This window comes from Nicotiana tabacum, chromosome 6, assembly GCF_000715075.1.
Source record: "Nicotiana tabacum cultivar K326 chromosome 6, ASM71507v2, whole genome shotgun sequence".
Classification (NCBI taxonomy): Eukaryota; Viridiplantae; Streptophyta; class Magnoliopsida; order Solanales; family Solanaceae; genus Nicotiana; species Nicotiana tabacum.
The window spans coordinates 218,788,596-218,810,543 of NC_134085.1; the positions used below are offsets into that span (position 1 = coordinate 218,788,596).

The window sequence follows — 21,948 nt, forward strand, 5'->3', positions numbered from 1 at the left end:
AATTCCGAAACTTCATCTTCCTCGAGTTTCATTATGAAATTCAACCTAAAACCAACTTTAATGTAGAGTGAAACTTACCAACAACTTGATTGTAGAGCAAATTTTTGAATTTCTTCTGTATTGTATAAATAAAAAAGAGATTTTGGACGATTAAAGAGAGAAATTGTATATCAACAGCTTTAGAAGAGGAGTGAGTAAGCTAGATTTTTGGGTTAGAAAGATTATGGGTATCAATGGATTTCTTACTATGGGTAAGTACAAAGAGAGGTGATGATTTTGGGGTGCAGTGGGTTTCTTACGGTGATGATTTTGGGTAAATACAAAGAGAGGTGATGATTTTGGGTAAGTACAAAGACATATATAGCTTTCCTTGGAAAAAGGAAGAGTATCTTAAATGTAAGGGATTATGTGTAATTGATACCCAATATTTAATGTATGTTTCATTTCCTCTTTTTTATGGTTTTGTATAAAACTAGTAAATATAGGTATATAAAGTAATTAATAAAGAACCTAAATAAATATAGTAAATAGGTTTCTATTATAGTATAGCTAGGTAAAAATCCCTTAAAATTTTCCCTCTGTCCATCAGGTGATCCATAATCTCCCAAATTATTTAAATTAAGTCGCTTATTCTTTTTCTTGATCCACTATTTTTGAAATAATACCTGCTTTCTTAATTGAAAAAAATAAATAAGAGAAAAAATATTAAAAGTACAACTATTAGTAAGCAAAGTATAGTAAATTGAAGAATCTAAATTAAGTAGCTTGTCTGATTTCCAAAAGTATTTGCAACATTCCTAACTTTAATGAATTCGTTGCACCAAAGATATGGAGACTTTGTAAGTATTAGTGATAGAAATTGAAGTTCCTCAGAGACTTTACATTATTGAATTCAAAGTTCCTTTAATCAAATGTCTACGCATTATCCACTCTTAAGTTAGTCAATCAAACTCTATACTAACCAAACAATAACAAAATATATTTGAATATACATGTACATATATGATGATCAGCTGCATATAATATACAATAAATAACCAACTGAATTGTACGGTGTGTATATTGTTGAAAAATAAATAAAATTTTAAACCAATTCCAAACTCATTATCACAAGAAGAGAAGTGGGTGCGTTGGCAATTAAAAATAGCCATGGACAATTTGTATTGTCTAGTACCTGTAGCATTCACATCCAGTAACAGATTTAGAATTTTAAAGTTATGGGGTGCTAACCGATACAATTTCCAAAAGAAGATAAAAAAGAAATTTAATTGTGGGTGCTACTCTATATATTTTTATAATTGCCTATGCAAATTTACTACATATAATTAAAGGTTATGGGTACTTAAGCACCCACAAAAGCTAATGTAGATCCACGACTATTCATATCAATAATAATTTTTGAAAATAGTGGAGCAAGAAGAACAACAAGTAATTTAATTAAAATAAAATTAGGAGATATTGGATTACTTAACAGATCAAGGAGCAATTTTTAAAAGTTTAGTGATGGTGTAGGTAAATTTTGTTAAATAGTATAAGAATAGGAATAAATTTAATCGAATAATATAACATAGGTTAAATGTAAATAATATCTGAAAATAAAAGGCGTATATTTGACCCTTTTCCCCATTATAATTTACCTAACTGATTGAAAAGCGGTAGCTAATTTTTTTCGGTCACTCAATCACTTCTTATTGACTTGCCAGGTGTCAATTAGAATATCTTATGTAACCGATATCGATCCATAAGTTAACCTCAAAACATTGGAAAATTAACATTTACATTGTGTCCAAGAACTATTGTTTTTCTTAGTATCTCGTTGGTTCGATAAAGTCATACTAACAAATAAGAGGGAAAAGGTCCAAAAATGATTCTGTGATTTGCATTATGGTTACTTTTATCTTCCGTTTAAAGTTGGGTTTAATTATATCCTCGCCATTACAGAACTGGCACACAATTACTCTTATTTTTCAACTTAACTAGCCGAATATTACAAAATAAATAAAAAAGGTCCACAATTGCAATTGTGGATTACAATATTATCCAAACTTGTCTCTTTAACTATTTTTGTTCACGAGTTATTTTATGTTGCTTATATTCACAGCATTTGTTTGATGTGAGATATAGGCTTGCTTATAGTTAATTCAGTTTGAAAGATTTTAAATATTCCTCTATAGTGTACTATTAAAGTTTACTATTTAAATAACCTTCCTATAAGAGTCTCAAGCTCATTAATTCAAAAAAAAAAAAAAAAAGGTTCCATACTGTTTATAAAAGGATAATTCCTCTCGGTTTTGATGTATTTTAAATTTTACTGTGATAAAAATGTTATACTATATTAAACCTCTTTGTTATTTTTTTGGAGAAATATCAGGTATGTCCATTTATAAGTAGCTTATTACAAAAATCGGTTAATTCATAAAATATATTAGCCAAATATTAGTCAATTAGCTATTTGTAGCCAAAAAGGTCAAATTTTTGCTTTCTTTCGAATGAGTGTTATTAGAATAGATTGGGTACATCTTAAGAAACTTGAATCTCAGTTTTGGGATAATGTGGTGGAGTTTTGAGGTGGTTTGAATTGGAAATTCAAAGTAGAAGATGAACACAAAAAATGGTTGGTGTATCACACTGTGTATCACATGTCTATCCATGTATACCTGTGTGTAGATACATGTATCACAGAAGAATTTTTTGAATTCGATTTTAACTACGAATTTGATACTAAAATCAGTCTAAATCACTTCCAATCTTTCTCAAAATTTGTATATTCAGATGTTTTCAATGAATCTCAACTGCACCCATTGAAAAAAGTTATTTTTTTGCTTAGATTTTTGGAACATTGTATATATATATATATATATATATATATATATATATATATATATATTTTTTTTCTTATATTTCATCACTTTATTTGCTAACTCATCCATGAAATTTTCTTTCCGGCTTGCATCTGATGCTATTAATCACGCTTGAACATATGGAAGGAGATTTTTGTGTGCAATTCTTGGAGAGAAAGAACCTTATTTCTTTGGGTTTTCAATTTTTATATGTGCTTGGCTAGTTTTGGTAAGTCTATGATTAACGGCTAGAGGTTGGTAAGTTGGTACTTTTTTGGGACATTTTTGTAAGATTTCTGCTATTTTTTATACTTAATAAAATATATTTTTAATAAAAACGCTATTCAATAACAACAAAATATATATATATATATATATATATATATATATATATATATATATATATATATATATATATATGGAAAGTACCATCCATCTGAAATATAAAGATCACAAAATATTGACCATTTTACCATTGTTTCACTTATTCATTTCTTCTACATCAAAATCGTTATTACACAATTGTGTCCATAAGTTTGTCATAATATATTTTTATAATATTTTTTTTTCATTGACAAATGTGGGGAGAATATTTTATCTCTTTTACTTTCAATATATAATTTTTTTTGTGGAAATTAATTTGCTCGAGGGCAATTTCCAAACATAGGCCAAAACTACACCATTTGGACCTTATATTAGGCCAAATTTTAACCGGAGGATACATATAAATATATTTTCAATGTACAGTGATAAATTTGATTTCGTTTTTTTATTTTTAATGATTTTTTAGCCGAGTTAGAAAATAAAGATGAATGCGTATGTTTTGTAACGGTGAGCATAATTGACCCCAATTTTAAACAAAGGGCAAATATATATTTGCAGACCATAAAGGCAAATTTTCTCATTTCCTCATTATTCAATGTTATTAACTTATCCGCTTGATTCTTATTTTTCACTTTTTCTCATTTAAAATGAAATTTATTCGTTGCATAACTAAGTTCATAAGAAAAATAAGAAAATATCATGATGAGGGAAGGTAATTAATTTTCTTATTTCACATCTTATAAGTAGGGGTGTTAGTGTATGGTATTTTAAAAACCGATTGAACCATTCAAATTGAACCGTAACGAGCCGAGTTTTGGATTTTTTTTACCAAAACTATAAGTTTCGTTATAAATATGACACTACATACACTTGCAACATCGAAAAATACCTAACCAAATCGATAGTTAGATAGATCTTTAAAATACCGAACCAAACTGAATGGTTTCTCATTTTTTTTTTTTGTTTCTCATTCTTCTACTATATTTTTTCTAAATTTTAGAGTTGCCTCTTCCAGATATATGATAAGACAAATAAGTGTTAAATACATTTCAGATTGTTTCGTCCAACAAGAAAGTGAACACCCGGGGAGTTTTTCTTCAACTAGTCAAACAACCAAGCAATACCTGTGAACACACAAAAGCTATAAAAAGAACGTGTTTTAATAGTAAATATTTTGCATCATCTGTAAGGATCTTGTTTACTATATTAGGCATATCCATTTAATTGTGAGAAATCAGTTCTCTGATTATGAATTCGCAAGTTCCACTTGTTGGACTTTAAGCCATTGGGCTTTAAAAGAGAAGAAGTGTGAATTGGAAATGGAGGGAAATAAAATGGAGGGAAAATGAAAATTTGAAGAAGTGAACTTTTGTCTTGCACTTTGTCCCTCATTGGTGAGGGACAATCACATTTATGTGCTTATATATAGATTCACTTCTTAAAGCTCTTAAAAGGAGTTGAAGAGAATGAACCCTCGCGTCGTCGTCGCTCGCTCGGCTTCGGCTTTGGAAAACGATCGATAAGATTATTTTTGGACAAAATTTATTTAATTATTTAATAATTAATTAAATGCCAAATCACTGCTGAACGTTCAGAGGGCCTCACTGGCCGCGGTTCTGCCGCGACCGCGATAGAATCGCGGCAGTCAGGTTCAGAGGGCCTCACTGGCCGCGGTTCTGCCGCGACCGCGGTAGAATCGCGGCAGTCAGATTCAGAGAAGCTCTCTGGCCGCGGTTCGGCCGCGATCGCGGCAGGCCGCGTATTTTCTGAAAAGGCACCTTTCCAGACACCTCTTCTGATATTTGCCTATAAATTATGTGGCAAGGCTGCATCTTCCAGATACGAAAAAGACTCTAGAACTTCTTTCTTTCTGAATATACTGCATCCTAATTCGCAGTCTCTCTCTCTCAAATTCGTAAGTGTGATTTTGCTCCGTTCTTTGAGTTCGTTGGTATCCTGCAGTTTGTATTGCCACTGTTGCAGGAAGGTTTATTCCGTTTTATCCTGGGAGGATTTAATCTATTACCTTGGCAACGTGTGAGGGGGTTAAAATTCCTTAAGGACGCACAAGAAAATTGTGGACTCGGAAAATTTCTGATTCTTTACTATTTGATATATTTCTTTATTCTTCTAACAGTTTCCTGAATTTCCTGAATTTTGTTTTAACTCAGTAATGTTCACACCACTAACCATTATGGAACATGCATTAAAGAAAATATTTTCTATTGATGAGTTTTCCTGATCTGTATTTATTAGTGGATTCAACGCTGATTTTGTTATGATCTTTTATATATGGGGAAGCCCTATGCGAAGTAGAACTTCACCATTTACTGTTCCTGCTCCCAAACCTGGTAGAACAGAGATCATCCAAATGAAGAATTTATTCAGCAACGCAAGACCTTTCATTGCAGCAGTCTTTCTGCAATTTGCTCTAGCAGGATTTGACATCCTTTCAAAAATTGCTCTGAATGAAGGATTGAGTTGCTACGTATTTACCGTCTATCGACATGCAGTGGCCACTCTCATCATTGCTCCTTTTGCGATATTTCTAGACAGGTATATATGCCTCTCTCTTCCCGTGTTCATTTAACATGTTTGAACTTCGATTCTAGCATCAGTAAAAGAAAGCCAAATACAAAAAGTCACGTCTGCTTGATTATCATGTCTTTTCACAGGAATACATGACCAAGAATGACTTTTGCAATATTTGCTAAGGTCGTAGCTCTTGGCATACTAGAGAGTCTCAAACACTAAAATCAGTTTTTTTCTCCAAGCAATCAGTGTCTAAACATTTTTGTCTTGATCAATAGGCCAGTCATCGGCCAGATTTTCTACTCTCTAGGCTTGAAATACACAACCGCAACTTTTAGTGCTGCAATGGGAAACATTCTTCCTGCCATTACTTTATAATGGCCTGGATATGCAGGTAAACTATAGCTTGTCTCGTTCAGATACGCACTCTGTATTTTTAAATCAAACAATTACATTTTGTTCTCGAACGGTCAACGTGATCAATTTAAGACCAAATAAATCATGTTCATTAGAATTACATATGGAATAGGATAACAAAATCAGAATGCTCCACTGAGGGGAATTAATCTCTATGAAATGGATAACAAACCATCATCAAAAGATTTAGGGGCCCCTTTTCAATCAATTTATTTACCCTTGAGATATGCTAGTAGTGAAAAAAACTAGCTATAACCAAAACTAGGTGGATCAATTCCTTTCATACTGAAGTAAAGACTCAGTAAGAAAAAGAACAAAATATAGAGCGCGAGAGGCAATGAAAATTATGTAAAGGAGGAACTCAAAATATTCTGGCAATTATACCCACTCTATGAGTCATGCTTTGACATTCTAATAAAATCAAAACAAGTTTTCACATCCTTCTTTGATTTTAATTCTTGACAGATCTTAAGCTTCTCTCTCTGCGTTATCTTGTTAAAGTATTATGCTGATAAATAAGATTACAAAAGGACAGATTAATGCTATGTGAGATCTAGAATATGGAATTAGAGATCTCTATAGGCCTTCTTGCATTATATGGGTTCGTTTAGTCTTTCTAATACACTGTGTATTAAGGAGTATTTATTGCAACTGAATTTCGTTTTACACATGTTTTGTTTATTCTAGACTTGAGAAGATGAAGCTTAAAAGCATTCGCAGCCAAGCCAAAATAATTGGGACAATTGCTGCAGTTGGAGGAGCCATGATCATGACGCTGGTACATGGACCACTTCTTGAACTTTGGACAAAAGGAAAGCCGAATCATGAATCTCAAAGTGGTGGGGAAAATCCAAATTCAAATCATCTTATCATAGGTGCCATCCTGATTATAAGTGGATGCTTGAGTTGGGCCGGCTTCATAATTTTGCAGCTAAAGATATACTTAGTTACAAATAAGTTGTTAGAAATAAGCAACAAATCTGACTCTCGTATCGCTCTATGCCTAGGCAATCACATTGCGGACCTATCCTGCTGAGCTCTCGCTCACTGCGTGGATATGTTTGTTGGGAACAATTGAAGGAGTTATAGTAGCAATGGTAATGGAGAGAGGAAAGACAACAGTATGGGCCATACATTGGGATGCTAAGTTTTTAGCAATTGTATACAGTGTAAGTCAAATTCACGCCGATTGCTCTAATCATCCTTTTTCTTTTCTGATAATGGTATATATAGACATTAATATAACGATCAACTTTTCCTAACAACTCTAGGAAGAGAAATATTTCCTCTGCAACATGAGATAAGTGAGAAAAGAATCGAGAAGAATAGTTTTTCAAATCACTCATAAATTAAAAGCTAGCTCCTCACTTAACATGTCTCAAATCCAGGGAATATTTTGTTCAGGACTCACGTATTATATACAAGGAGTTAGTAATGAAAAACAAGGATCCTGTTTTCCTGACAGCGTTCAATCCATTAAGCATGGTTATTGTAGCTGTAATGAGTTTATTCATTCTACGCGAACAAATGACCCTCGGAAGGTAATTCTTGTAACCCTTAAAAGTACTCTTATAATAGTTGCGACCAACACTAAACGAATGTAACGCTTTTTTGCAGGATACTCGGTGCTATTGTCATTGTTTTAGGCTTGTACATTGTCCTGTGGGGTAAAAGCAAGGATAACGGCACGGACAATAGATCTCCATCAACAGATGAACAATTACCAACACAGGAACAAGCAATTGGCCTCACAATCTTGGATAGTAATGTAGAGAAGAAGGAAGAACATGGCGGAGAAGATACGTAGATGGGGAGACTTGGGGAACCACTGTAGTAAAGAGAAAAACACACCACTTAACCCAGAGAACCTAACCCTACAAATAAACAATCTCCATCTTCACATTAAAGCCAAAATATTTCTTTGAACCTGCTTAAGTTTAGGGTGAAAGCATAGTCATTAAGGAGAGCATTTAAAGATGGGTTTGAGGATATTTCCAGCAAAATATAGGCTACCCTTTGTAAAAATATGCATTTAAAGAAACACACACTCTTCTTTGAACCTGATGGACAGGTCGGATTAAATTGATAGCAAATGGCAGCACCTCATTTCAGAGTAGTACTTTTTGTTGGTTTCTCCTATGTGAAGATAAATTTGGAGTGGTCCTATTTCTTGGTAAGTATTTTGATGTGAGTACCTTAATTACTCCATAGATGATCTTTGTTTTTGTTTAATCTCCATGATAATCCCATAAATTTTGTTTAGTTTGATTTTGGGATCAAATTGTTCTGCATAACATGATTAGAGATGGAAGCAATGGTAGCAAAGTGAGGGTGGTTCTTCCGGAATGTTAAGACAATTATTTATTCAACCGTTAAGTCAATTATTAACCTTAGCAATGCTGTAGTGGTAGTCACTTTTCTTTGGTCTATTCCAGGTAATAGGGAACCCTATTTCCCTCATTGACAATATACTTTATTTCAAATAATGTTGTGATTATCATTCTCGATAGATTCACAAGCATTGTATACTATAGGTATGCAAAATGTGAATTGTGTGCCTCCAAGGTATCCAAAATATATAATGCTATTGGGTAAGGAAAACCGGAGTACATTCCCATATTAACTGTATACTTTATTTCAGATAATGTTATGGTTCTGTTCTTGCATAGGTTCACAGGTAGTATTATATACTATTGATGTACAAAAATGTGAATTTTATGCCTCGAAAGTATCCAAAATATATAATTCTATTGTAAATTTTTTAGGGGCAAAATTTATAAATAAATACCAACTGATTAAAATATTTTAGATCGGTTGATTAATTATGAAAAATCTCAAGTTTTGACGAGGTTCTACTCGTCTTATATGACTTTCGATTCAAATTATAATTAAATACAAGAATAAGGGATCTCCTTGATATGAATCCCTCTTGAGGGATAGAAATAATCAGGAGTACCATTATGTTAATAGCTATTTGACTCATGGTAACACAAAACATGACAAGGTTAATTGATTTTATGATCAAAAAGTTTAGAAGGTGAAGGATTTCCTTATAGATGACCATTGCAATCGATAAAGGCTTTCTTTAAATCTAGTTAAATCATCATGTAAGCATTGTTACCTTATGTTTTCCTGGTTAATGACATCTTGGACGATAATTGTATTGTCTGAAGCTCTTCTATTTTTTTTTTTTTTTAACTAAGTTGAGTTTGGGTTATAAGTTAAAGTAATAATGGGCTAATCCAATTAACAAATCACTATTTGTGATTATTTTATGCAGCTTCTTTCTTTTTGTTCTTTCTATCGTGTTAAATGAGTAACTTCCATTACTTACTTTTTAACTTTGTCATTTATTCAAAATCATGCTTCTAGCTTTCACAAGCATAATATTTATAGTATACTTACGGTATCTAGACAATTACTATGTAGTAGTAGCTCATAATATCAAAAGTAATAGCAATATATCAAGTGAGATTCTCTTCCATACGAATTGAATCTTTCTGGGCTTAATAACTGAGTGAGGACAAGACCATCAAGTTGCTCGTTTTTACTGTATAAACAACAAAATAATAAGCTATTGAAATTGATAAATACTTTATATATAACTATATCACTTCACTTACAAGTCGTAATGTGTTGACATTCCATGATGGACATTATCCTATTGGTGATGACTCCCGGATGGACCACCGTGATTCAACATACCAAAACTACGCATATTCCAACTGGGTGTGGCTTCATAACTTGTAAAATTCATATATGGACAGTACCCTGTAGAATATATGAGTGTTAATACAAATTCAACACGACAAAAATAAACATTGTAACACAAAGGAAAATTGAAGTTTACCAGTCGTCTTATGGATTATGTAAAGTAGGAGAGAAATTATTTCTTCGCTCCTCGTTCGCCCGTGGAGATAAGTTTAGATCCGTCCAAACTCTTTCAAATGGAACTTGTTGGGCTAAAACTGCTCCAGAATAACCACCTGATGATTGATGGTTAACCCTGCTTTGCGCAACATCATTATTGCGAATGTCTTCAACCTTCACGTATTTTTATCAAAATAAGTTCTTGGTATTCATCCGGAGTCTACAAAAAATCTCTCAGAGTTTCATCATCCTCGATGTTAAACTCAGCATAACAAGCAACCCCTTGCGGAGTCACAAAATACGTGTTTACCGTGAAAATGGTAATAACAATTAAATTTGTAAATGAGATTCTAAAAATACGTGATCTATTCTCGAGCTAGTTGTTAAAGCAGTTAATGCTAAGAACGTGAAGTATAATGATGAAATACTAGCTAAAACGAGGCAGTAATCAAACCGAAGGGGCCTGTTGCCCGGGCGCAAAAATGGTCGATGGGACCTCGGGGTCGGCATTAGTATCGATCTCGAACTATCGGGGACAGTCGGGGATGGGATAGCTGTTAAAGATATAATTAGATAGGGCTCTTTCGGCCAATATTAAGCTATAGAATGAAGAACAAGTTCAGAAAACGATGAATGCCAAAGCGGCCTTGGGCCAGTGAGAATGAGGAACATAGAAGAGAGAGAGAGAGAGAGAGAGAGAGAGAGAGAGAGAGAGAGAGAGAGAGAGAGATTATTGCACTTGTGGAGAAATGGAGCAACATCAGCCCTTTACAAAATGGCATGGGTTCCTCTTATATAGGCGAGGGAACATGATATGGTACAGAGTGCATTAAATGTAAAGATACGAGGATGAGACGGTTAGACAAGACACCAAAGCCTATTGATTCTAGCTGCTTGCCTTGTGTCACGACCCTAAACCCGAACCCGGTCGTGATGGTGCCTCTCGTGAAGACAAAGCCAGCCAATTGAACCAAATTCTCATTTTTAAATAGTTAAATAGCATAAATAGCGGAAATATAGATAACAAAGCGAAAATCCAACCCGACATAGCCCTAACCGGGGTGTCACAAGTCATGAGCATCTACGAGTCATAATACAAGTCTGCTAGATCCAATAACTAGTACAAATGTTCAAAGGAATAGAAATGACAAGATAATAGAGACATGGGGCTGTGGACCTCAACAGCTACCTCGTAATCCCTGAAAGCCGCCTGGAACTGGAGGAATCAACACTCAGGAGCGGAACTAGCAACGCCTGAATCTGCACACATGGTGCAGGGAGTAATGTGAGTACTCCGACCCAGTGAGTAATAAATATAAATAATGACTGAAAGTAAGAAATCACGAAAAACACAAGGCATTTCATACTGAAGCAGTAAGATCACTTAAAATAGTAAAACAGTGAGAAGTCAAGTGAAAATTCCTTTTTCAATAAGTAAAACAAATAATCAACCGGTAAGTAAACAAATATAAATCCGCCCCTCGGGCACAATATCAACAAAACCGCCCCTTGAGCAACATCTCAGAACAGTACCAGCCCATCAGGCTCAATATCAGAACAATGCCAGCCCCTCGGGCTCAATATCAGAACAGTAACAGCCCCTCGGGCTCAATATCACATCACAATGGGTACCCGCGCTCACTAGGGGTGTACAGACTACGGGATGTGCCCCTTACGACCCAAGCGCAATATCAAGCCATCTTGTGGCATCAAATCTAGGCCCTCGACCTTATGTCACTCAAGCCACCTCGTGGCATATATATGTATCTCAGGCCTTCAGCCTCATATCAGCACCAGTGTATCCTCACAACTAGGCCCTCGTCCTTACTCAGTCCGAAAATCATCACAAGCCCCTCGGGTAATAGTAAAACAGTATTTCTCAGCCCAAAACATCATTTAAAATATTATTTAAGTCTCAAAACTATGTAAAAGTGACTGAGTAGTAAAACAGTGAAAAATATCGGGACTGAGTTCGAATAATAATTCAAAATAGTGAGGAAATGGCAATAAAAATCCTCGAAGGGTTCAAATAGTTGGCGTGAAGCCCAAATATGGCGTTCAGCCCAAATAATGATGATAGCAAATAAGTTTCAGTCAAATGCGCGGTAAAATCATCAACCGGAATGGACCAAGTCACAATCCCCAATAGTATACGACCACACGCTCGCCATCAAGCATGTGTCTCACATCAATATAGCACTACGATGTGCAATCCGGGGTTTCAAACCCTCAGAGCATCATTTACGATCATTACTCACCTCGAACCGGCTAAATCCCTAGCCCACGACGCCTTTGTCCCTCGAATTGGCCTCCACGCGCGTCAAATCTATCCAAAATCAGAACGAATACATCACAATATGCTAAGGGGACAAAGCCCAAGCGAAAACAATCGAAAATACCAAAAATCCCGAAATTAGCAAAACCTGAGCCTCGGGCCCACTTCTCGAAACTCGGAAATTTTTACATCAACGGTTCCTTATCTCCCCACGAGTTCATACATATCAAAAGTTCTCAAATCCGATCCCAAATGGTCCTCCAAATCCCCAATTAGAATTTCAAAATCCTAAGCCCTATTTCTTCCATTTTTAGCAAGACTTCAATGATTTTCTAGGTGTATTTCGCAATATAAACGAGTTTTAGGTCCGAAATTCTTACCTCCAATCGATTATCCTTGAATACCTCATTAATTTCCTTCAAGAACCTTCAAAAATGAGCAACTATGAGTGAAAATATACCCAAAATCGCGGACAAGAAGACTTAAAAACATTCTGGCCAGGCTTCATCGAGTTGTACCTTGAGCTGTGCAGGTTGTACATCCTCTTACCATTTTCCCTTGCTATATACCTTCTGTTAAAACGCCCATAACCCCTTGTGAAAATATCTAAATGACCAACGATTTGACAATTTAGAAACTAGACTCGAAGATCTTTCATTTGATAGGTTGTACACTATATAACTCTTTATATATTCCGAGATTTGAGCTTCTAAAGTGCATCAGAAAATTCTGTCGAAATTGCTCAACCAGCCAACTTCGATCAATCATAACTTTCTCATAGAATAACCAAATCATGAATGGTTTAACTTTCTGGAAACTAGAATGCAAGGACTATAACTTTAGTGTTTTGCAATTTTTCTGATTCCTTATAGATTACAAGATATGAGCTTCCAAACTAGACTCCTCGCATCAGAAAGTTTCTGGTGCACAGCTGAAGCTAAAAAGAATCTGCAACTTTTCCAAATATGAAATAGTCCGTTTAACCACCCAAAAATCACCCGAGGCTACTGGGACCTCAACCAAATATGCCAGCATATCCTATAACATCATTCAAACTTGTTCCAACCTTCGAAACGCTCAAAATAATATCACAACACCGAATTCGAATCGGATTCAAGCCTAAGAATTTCAAAATCTTCTAAATTACTTTTTTGATCAAAAACCCGACCAAACCACATCCGAATGACATGAAATTTTGCACACACACATCCCAAATGACACAACGGAACTAGTGCAACTCTCGAAATTCCATTCCGACCACTATATCAAAATCTCACCTATCAACCGGAAAACGCCAAAAATATCAACTTCGCCAATTCAAGCCTAAATCTACTACGAACCTCCAAAACACCTTCTGATCATGCTCCTAAGTCATAAATAACCTCCCGACGCTAACCGAACCATCGGAACTCACATCTGGGCCCTCTAACACATAAGTTAACATCCGGTTGACTTTTCCAACTTAAGTTTCCTTAAATTTTTGCTGATTCACCCTATTCCTCTGTCGCAGGTGTCGGGGGTTCATTCGAGGCGAGATTGGGTTCCCCGAGGGAGGAGGAGAGATTGGTGACCCAGGAATCAAGGAGCGCTAGCAAAAGGAAAGATGTTCCGTGGTACGAGAAGGCTTGCGGTGAGACGCCTCTGCAGTGGTTGAGGGGAAGCGATTCGGTCAGATGGAAAGCTTCCGGGATTGATGCACCATCGGAAGTTGCTTTGGCCCTCGGCGAGGCTCATCGTCTTGGCCTTTTGGTGAGTTTTCGGCCGCGGTAAGGATGTTCTAGCCTCGTGCTCCTTTCTCTTCCCTTTACTCACCTGGCTTTTCTTCTTCAGGATTTTTATAGGCTCAAAGCCGAGTTGCTTCGTTGCGAGGCCCCATTCCGGGAGGCTCAAAATCCCTCAAACTTCTCTGTGCAGCAAAGGAAAATGAGCTCGTTTCTTTACGGCGTGGGGCGGACCGAAGCCGTGCCCAGGAGGCCCTCTTAGAGAAACATGTATTCTGCATTCCATGCTGGCCTGTATTCCCTTTTTTGTCTTGTCGTCTTTGACGTGTTGCCGTTTCAGTTGAAGGACAAGGCGGATAAGCTGGAACAACTCTGAGGCGAGGTCGGCAAAGCCAAACATGAATTCACTGAGCTGCAAGCGCGTGTTAGTGACCATTCTGAGGCCAAAGAGAGGGCTCAGGGCGCGACATCCGTTCTTGAGGCGCAGATTCAGGCCGCTCGTGCGAATGATTCCGCTCGGGCGAAGATGATCGCGAGACTCTCATCTGAGCTATCGAGGGCAAAAATCGAGGTGGTGAACGTACGTGCCGAGGTTGTAATGAATAATACCAGGGCGAGGCAAAAAATGGTGGCTTATTCAAGGAGTGCCGCTGCCGCTAAGGCTGAGCTGAAGAAGGCCCTCGATCGTGTAAACAATAGCAGAGAGTATGAGAGGTGCAGATCCCGGAGGGAGACCCTCGAGGAGATTCATGCCAGAGACTTTGATCTTTCAGAGGAGATCGAACAATCCAGAGGAAAAGAGTTCCATGCAAAGTTCCTGATATCCGATAATGAGGATGATGAGGAGGAGACCGCCAGACCGTAGCTACCAAAAAAAAGGGGGAACGAATATTCCATACCTTCTTTATTATGTAGATATAGCTTTCATTATACGGCACAGGCCGAGATTGCGCTTCGTCATCAATATGTAGTAATAAGAGGGGAAACCCCGCAATTTGTATCGTTTGTATTTCTTCTTGTTGGAGTTTCCATTGGGTCGATTCGACCTTGGATTTGCCCTTAGGCTTGCATGCTTTGACTATATTCGGGTTCAATCTCCGAGTCGGGATCCAACTCGAGCTTAATATACCCTCGAGTTTTGCGTTTATTCAGGCTGGTGATGATGGTTTTTACTTCCTGCCCTTGGGCATTTGGTTGTTTTAATCAGCTTCGGGTCCAGTCTCCGAGTCGTGTTGCGACTCGAGCTTTAATTGACCCCAATGTATTTTTGGACTGGCGATAGTGGCCCTCATGTCGCGCTTTTAGGCATGTTGCAGTTTTCGGATCCAGTCTCCGAGTCGCGTTGCGATTCGAGCTGTAATCGACCCTTGAGTTTCTGGCCGGCGATAGTGGCACTTATGCCGTTTGGTCATTGAGACCTTTCAGTATGTGGCCCGGAGGCTTGCATAGTTAACTATTTTGGATCCGGTCTCTGAATCGGGTTACGCTTCGCGCTCATTTTAATCCTCAAGTTGTCAATTTTCAAGTTGACGACAATGGATCTTACGTTGTTTGGTCGTAGAGACCTTTCAATATGAGGACCATAGGCTTGCTTAGCTGGCGACAATGGCTCTTACACTATTTTTTGCCTGTGGGATTTTTTGTAGGCTTTGTTTCCGCTCGTTAAGGTCTTTTAGAGTATTTTTGCCTGACCCGTTGTCGGTTCTAGAAGAACCTCGATTTCAAGTCGTTGTCGGCAATGTTTCGAGCACCTCGTAAGGTTCATAGCTCGTAGGTCGAGTAGATCGACGCTCTTGCATTTTGGAGTCGACATGGTCGGAGCTCGTTTTTGCCTGTTGAGGGAAGCCTGTTTTAACCGGTTCTTTCCGAAGTATTTTTGGAGTAGTGGCCTACGATTTTTAGCGACAGTCGGGCATCCCCGAGCCGCATTATTTTGGCTGTATCAGCCGTTTTGACCGTAGTCATATGCATTTGGCCATAGCCATTTTTGATCCCAAGTGATAGTTTAGGCGTCTACATCGAGGGTATGCCCTTTAGGGATTCTTACAAATGCGATGTATAGCCTAAACTTTGAGATTTTCATGTTTGTTGAGGTCTTATAGTTTGTCATGCCTGTTGAGGTCTTACAGTTTGTCATACCTGCTGAGGTATTACAGCTTGTAGAATAGATCTGGTTACGCCGAGGCTGCCCGCTAGGGGTCTTACAGTTTCGGGTTTTCCAATCGTATGGCAATTACCGACAGTCTCCAAGTCATCGAGTTTGTTTAAGCTTGAAGATCGCTTCTTGTGAGCTCGTATTTTCCTTATAGGGGCTTGATGAGCCCAGAGTTCCAACCCTAGGGTCGCGCAAGTTGTCGAATTGTTGATGCTAAGTCTCCGAGTATATCGGGACGCATTTGATGGAGAAGCAATTGCTACGAGTATGTTGAAATCGCCTTTTCCGAAATACTAAATGCCGAAAAGATATTCTTTATTGCTTGGCGTAAATATATGATGTAAATACATATTGTCCCGTTGTTGTGAGCTCGGCCTGCACGGGTACGGCTCCTCTGATCATATGATCCTTTTACATGATTCCGTTTTGAAACTTAGCATGCCATTTATTGGCCCTTCCGGGGGGACGGTGTCCCTAAGAGAAGGCCATCGCACGTCATTTGACTGTAGAAGAAAGGCTCGCAATCTCATCGGATCCTCTCCTGGGAGGCAGGCTGCTCTGCTAATAATCTTGTTGGATGGACCTTCTTTAGGTTGGAAGCCCGATCGAGGGAAGAGAGCTCGGCGGGTCCCGCAAAGGCCTCAGATCTCCGAGTGGAGTTTAGAACTTTTGAATGCCTCGGCTGACTGTCTGCGTATAGGTTAGCAAAAGAAAAGAAACAATCAAGGGAGTGGAGTAGTTCTTCCCTGCTGCGGGGTGTGTAGGCGACGTTTCGAGGTCTGGTACGTTCCTACCGTTTTGAGGCACGAGCCCTAATACAGCCTTCCGATGCGTTCAACCAGCCTTGGCCGAAGATGTGGTTCTGCTTACCCTTTGATCCCTTCGAGGGCGGAGGCATTGATGTCGGCGATGGGTAATATGGTGAGGGACCTCTCGTCGCGTGTAGCTTCTTGTCGAATGCCTTAGTCCCACCTTTGTCGGGGAGTTTCATCCCTTTGGCGGAGTGGGGTCGAAGTCGCCTCCGGTGCGGTGTGCCCGTTGTTGTTTAATTGAAACGTTCGTGTTTTACGGGCTCGGCGTTCCAGCCCGAGCTCAGACGGGCTGTATAGAGGGAGCGGCCTTCTTGATTGTTGTGGGGACCGGCGTCTGGAATCCATCAAAAGATTCGAGGTGTGGGAATGATTTGGTTCGATAGTCTGAACCGTCCCGTTGGCTTTGGCCTAACATCGTCGGTATAGTTGACCGAACCACCTGTACTCATGAACACGTTTTTTATTTGAAATAGGTCAAATGAGGGAGGGGGTTACCATCGCGTTAATATGAGGCCGAGGCAAAGTCTCGGCGTCCCCTTCCTTGGATGCAAGGGTGTCCTTTGGGTATATTCCCCGAACCTGTCTTTTCCCGGCAATAAGCACTTTCACTCTGCATTTTATGGATCTTTGAAGGGTGCCTCCGCCCCTTTACTGTCGTGGCAATACGTCGTGGCTTGTCAGCTTAGTTTTTCCCGATCCCCTTCCTCCTCTAGAGCTGGATTTGAGCCTGACCGCTCGATGATACTTGGTGGCGACCTATATTGAATAGCACAGTTGTCGTTCTTTTGAGCCAGTGACCGTGCGCGCCCCGCGGTTCCCGCGCCGGGCCATAGTTCTCCTGAAGGGTTTTGGTCGAATAGGTCTGAGCCGCCTGGCGTTCCTGGTTTCGCTTATAGTGATCACGATGTTTGGTATAGCAATGCTGAAATCGTACTCGGCTGGGCGGAGTTTTCCTTCCAGCTGTGCCTTATTGAATCTGGTTCCATTGGAGGTTCCTCGAGGGTGTTGTCCTCGGGCTATTTCCCTATTGTTGAGAGGTATGTTGCATCTCGAGTCGTTCCTTCCATTTACAGTGCACGGATGATACCTTCATCTGTTTGGCATCAACTTCTTTGTCGGGAATCTGCTTGGATATACCGAACCCGAGGGGGTTCCTGGACGCTTGTCCACGGCCCCGATTCGGGGCTGGTGCCGGGTGTGTGCATCCAACCAGACCTCGGTTGGGTATCTGATCAGGCTTTGCTTGAAATATCCTGAAGTTGTTAGGCATGCTTCGTTTAGGCTTTGGGTGAAGGCTTGTGTTGTCTGATAATCCGAAACCGGGAGCGATCACATTCGTCCTATCAAGTAATAGGGTGCGGCTTTCCGCGACATTTCATTTCTTCTTCGTTTGGCCTCAGGTGTATCGGGCCCTCTCGATATTGCTTTGAGGCACCGGCGCGTGCTTCCGTGGAGGACCACGCTGGTAAGGTAAGCGAGTCTGTGAGGTCAGGTGCCAGGCAGTGGCGCTGCGTCATGGTTTCTTTCGAGAGAGTTTCCTCGAATTTCCTCAACGAGACAGGCTCAAACTCATCATCTTGGATGTCGCTGCCTCTGAATGAGCACGCGCAAGTGGTGGTACGCCCGTAGGGATCCGAGGTCCTATCGCGCCTAGGGAGTTTCGGCGTTCCGGATTGCTGTGAAGCCCGTTTCCTCGGGGGACGGTTGCTGTAAGTGTAAACACCTAATTTTTGACCACACCCAAATTCTATACTATTTTAGTGTAAATATTTCTTTTTAGGTCTAATATTGATATTTTAAACTTTTATCTTAATCTTAATAGGCTTTATTTAGGAAAATTAAAAACTACAAAAATTATTCACATTCTTAGAGTATAAGTTTTGTTCTTATTTTTAAATAAAATAATATATATATATATATATATATATATATATATATATATATATATAGTCTAGAGTTAGTTAATTAATATTTTTTATCTTAATACTTATTTGAATTCTATTAAAAAAAGAAAATAGAAAAAAAAAAGGAAGAAGAATAAGCAACAACTACTCACGTGATGTTTTTAAAAGAGTTTGTAACAAATTTGAATTCAAAAGTTTTGCAACTCATCCATGACTCCTCTGTCACTTCCTTCCCCATTTTCACTCACGTCCCAACCCCATATCCCATTTCTGTCACACACACACACGACCCTCCACCTCCCCACTCTTCACGTCTTTCACTCTAGCACACAAACTCAATTCCTCAACTTCACTTCAAAACAAACGTTCCCCACTCCAAATTGGAGGGAAAAAAAAACTACTAATATTCTTCTCTATAAAGAGAACACTTAGCAAGAGAAAAAAAGTCTCGGCAATCTAACTAAAAGAAAAATATTACATGCACAGAAACACCATCCTTAGGAGATTTTAAAGGAGAAAGAATTTTATTTAGAGGAAACGAAAGTTCAGTCCAGTTTCAAGATCCGATTCGCGGCTATAATTTTCGCTCATGTATTGTAGTTGCTGGAATTTATATTTTGACATTGAAAGCTTAACTAAGGTTCATCTATACTTTCTTTGTTATTCATTTTGATATTATTTGCCTGCTGTTTGAATATGCAATTTGATGTGTTTTAGAGCCTATTCTTTCTATTGTTTTAGTTATATTTGACTCTTAATTTTTGTTTGTGATAATGTAATAAGTAGTATTTTGTTAAGTGAGTTAAAATAGTTTCGATTGTAAAAATTTGCATAATTTTGGCTTTTCTTATTTAAAGTTGTTTAGGATATGCGGTAGAGCATTAAGTTTAAAGAAATATTTTTTTTATTATTCAAAATTCATTTTGGGTATATACCCGATAGTCTACAAATTTAAAGAAATTACAGGTTCTTTATTCCTAAAAGTCATTCCGTTAGTATCTTTAACTTCAGAGTATCTGTAGTATTTTTCTTAAGAATTTAATATATCTAGTCTTTATATTGAAAGCCTATTAATTCTTTTAACGATTTGAGTTTAACAGTTCTTTGGCTCTTTATGTATAGCTTTAAGTTTAGTTTCTGCTAAAAAGTTAATACATAAGAGTGACACAATTAGTAATATTAGTTTAAACTTTAAATGTTTATTATTAAATATCTTTCTTTTCCTCGGATGATTTTGGATCAAAGCTCATCATGTTTTTTTTGAACGTTTAATGCCTTAGCTTACAAAATTGTACATAAGGTTAAATACAATTCTTTGAAGATAAAGCGTAAAATTTTGGGCCAAATGAATTTATTTCCTACTGGCTTAATACTAATAAAAACCAAAGTTGTCCCATTTCTTTTCATGACTAAAAAATAACATACATTAACTCAAAAAAAAAATATTAAACCAAATAATAAAAATATAAAAATAAATATCTCAGATCTAAAAAGATAAATAAATGAAATATGCTGAATAAGCTAGTATGGTTTAGGCGAGTGTTAACCAATCAGTTATCATGCTTATGTACATGTTCGCGTGACATAGTTATAATTTTCCAAATTAAAGGCATAGTATGCGTTTGTGCAGCTTTGACAAAACAATCTTAATAATAATAAAGTACTATTAATTGTGTACACGTACGCGTGACATGATTCCTGACATACCAAACAAAATGAATACACGTACGCGTGATTCGTTTCAAGATAATTCTATAATTACAAATAATCAAGCAATTAAAAGCGGTTTGAGGCAAAAGTGCATAAATTTCTCTAGAACATAAAATATCCCGAATTAGTTAAGCCAAGTATAATTATTAAAGCGATCGTGCTAGAACCACGGAACTCGGGAGTGCCTAACACCTTCTCTCGGGTTAACAGAATTCCTTACCCGGTCTTCTGGTTTCGCGTACTTTAAACATAGTCAAATTTCCTCGATTTGAGATTTAAAATAAATCGGTGACTTGGGACACCATAAATTATCCTAAGTGGCGACTCTGAAATAAATAAATAATCTCATTTCGATTAACGTCACTTTAATTGGAAAAACTCCTATCCCCGTCGGGGAAAAAGGAGGTGTGACAGTAAAAGCTTCCACGAACCTGATTCAATCCTTTCGAAGAGGTTCCCAAGCATCCTCACTGCGGCGGGGTTGGTTACCGATCTGTCGTTACTTGATCTCTCGGGTACTAGCTCGACGTAAGGAGATGTTTCCGGCGCTACTGCGTTGGGAGTCTCCGGGTGACTTTGCAGCCGAGCGATAGCCAACTGTCGTGCCTGCAACATTTCAAAAATAACATGAAGACTAACTTCTTGTTCTACTCGGGCTGGGGTTTTTTGAGCTTCCTGTCGGTCAACACGTTGTATGTTATCATTGGTGCACGAGGCTTCGTTGACCTGTTGCGCGCCTTGCAAGTCCGCGTTCGTTTGAATCGATTCGGATGCGTTATCGGGGTCCTGCGGTGTCGCGCCAACCGTTAGAGCAGCCATACTATTTTCACTGTGATTTTCGGGGTAGTCATTCTCGATTTTGCTTACCGAGCCAGAGATTAACCTGAAATCAAAAGATCTTGGGCAAGAAAAAGTGTGAAAGATAACGTGCGTTCGTGTGACGAAACTAGCAAGAAAATAATCATTATTATTTTTATCCCCACGGTGGGCGCCAAACTGTTTACCGTGAAAATGGTAACAACAATTAAATTTATAAATGGGATTCTAAAAATACGTGATCTATTCTCGAGCTATTTGTTAAAGCAGTTAATGCTAAGAACGTGAAGTATAATGATGAAATGCTAGCTAAAACGAGGCAGTAATCAAACCGAAGGGGCCTGTTGCCCGGGCGCAGAAATGGTCGATGGGACCTCGGGGTCGGCATTAGTATCGATCTCGAACTATCGGGGACAGTCGGGGATGGGATAGCAGTTAAAGATATAATTAGATAGGGCTCTTTCGGCTAATATTAAGCTATAGAATGAAGAACAAGTTAAGAAAACGATGAATGCTAAAACGGCCTTGGGCCAGTGAGAACGAGGAACTTAGAAGAAAAGAGAGAGAGAGAA

At 38.1% G+C, this 21,948-nt stretch overlaps 1 pseudogene; it reads left to right on the forward strand.

Moving 5' to 3' along the window:
• The first annotated feature begins 5,466 nt into the window (after positions 1 to 5,466).
• On the forward strand, positions 5,467 to 8,506 carry LOC107814199 (WAT1-related protein At2g37450-like; annotated as a pseudogene).
• The last annotated feature ends 13,442 nt before the right edge of the window (positions 8,507 to 21,948 follow it).